The 1784-nt window shown below is 43.9% G+C and overlaps 1 pseudogene; it reads right to left on the reverse strand.

Moving 5' to 3' along the window:
• Nucleotides 1–729: 729 nt before the first annotated feature.
• Nucleotides 730–1467, reverse strand: LOC114022861 (annotated as a pseudogene).
• Nucleotides 1468–1784: the final 317 nt, after the last annotated feature.

Here is a 1784-nt window from a genome sequence, read left to right on the forward strand (position 1 = left end):
AAGAGCTTATAGAAGACCTCACCCTCCCTGGAGGATCCATTTTCCATTTGGAATCAATGTACGCCCACCATGCCAGTGGCATACATTTTTGGTGAACCTATATTGCTTTATGCCCCTTGCTTAATATTAATCATCAATGTCACCAAATATAGTTAGCTCTGCTATTGTACCTTCCAAAGAATTCTGTATGATCTCAACATAGACATGAGGGCCACCTTGCTGGAAGAGAATCTTTAAAAGGGTATTTTTTTTTGATCAATCAACATTTATTAATCACCTACTTATATGTGGATGAGGTACTAGGGATACAAATATAATCAATGAAATGATCCTTACTTGAAAGGAATAAGGAGGGTTTTACTTTAGAGATGGTAGAAATCATATCTAATTTCCCCTAAAGAAGAGAAGTGGGGTAGATTTTGCTATACAGAGGAAGAGGTAGGAGACTGGAGTTGGAGCTTCTTAAAAGAGGGGAGAAAGGAAGGCACTCCCTCCCTGCCCCACCCCTCAGTAGTGGGGTGGGGAATGAGAAATCCAAAGTGTGTGGGGCTGTAGGTTTCCAAGCAAACAGATCAGGTTTAAGGGAGAAGAATCCAGATTAGGACACCAGGGTTTCAGGACAGCCAGGCTGTGTCAGGCAGGAAGCTGGGGTCCAGGGATCTCAGACCCAGAGTAAATCTTGGCTATGGTTTCGCATGTAGATTGGTTAGATTTCATGCCTGATGAAGGTTAACCCCAGAGAAGCAACAGCAGTGTCAAAGTCAAGAAGGGGAAACTGGCCCCCCAACTGAAGATGTCTGGGGCAGAGGCAAAAACATAGTATTTAGCCACAGCTTCACTAGGGTTTCCCTGGGCTGGGTCAAACCACATCTGGATACATTTGCCACTGCCCCTGCCAAAAGAGCTTGCATTGTAAGAGTGACTCCAAATGTTCTCACATAGGGAGGCTGGTGCTGGCAAGTAAAATGGGAAACGATAGCAGGCAGCCTCAACTGGGCACTTGTTAATCCCTGAAATCCAATTCCAGCCTTTGTTCCAGTTTTCTTTGCAGGTATATGAGGTTCAGCAGTCCTCCCACCACTGGTTACAGTCCTCCCTACACAGAGGAACATCTCCGCCAGCTTGAGAACACCAGCTGGATCCAGAGTCCTAGGTTGGGGGAACACTCATAGAGACAAATGTCCTGGATAAAGTGGCTTTACAAGCAGGGGTCATCATTCCACAGTGGTTATAATTGAAGCGGTACAGGTAGGAGGTATCTTCATGGGCTTGCAAGGCTTGTGTTTACTGTGTAGCAGGTATTTTTCTTTCATGGATTATTCTGATGATGAAGGTCATCTTCTGGACCAGGCTGTAACTTGTGGTATTTAGCATCCATGAGCTAATCCATCCATTGAGCAGATCATTTCCCTTCTGAAGCCCAAGTGCCATGGCCAGGAACAGTAAACTCCATCCTGGTTGAATCATGGTCTCTAGGGCCTGTCTCCTCTAGGTTCCCAGAGATTCTAAGGAAGCCTGGAGCTTAAAATAATATGCTAAAAGGGTATTTTTTTCATAGTTCAATTATTATTTTTATTGTGGGGAAAAGGAATTGTAAAAATGCAAAAAAATTTGATGTTGAAAAGGGGTCCTCAGACTCAAAAAGGTGGGGAACCACTTGGCCACCATGTTGCCCTGGTCTTTCAGTCTAGTGACTGTCAAAAAAGGAAATGAAGTTAGTCAAACATGATCTATTCTTTATAAAGGCAGTCTGCTTACAGACTGTTCCTTTAACATTAGGTCTC

This window comes from Vombatus ursinus, unplaced genomic scaffold (assembly GCF_900497805.2).
Source record: "Vombatus ursinus unplaced genomic scaffold, bare-nosed wombat genome assembly UNPS02014814.1, whole genome shotgun sequence".
Taxonomy (NCBI): Eukaryota; Metazoa; Chordata; class Mammalia; order Diprotodontia; family Vombatidae; genus Vombatus; species Vombatus ursinus.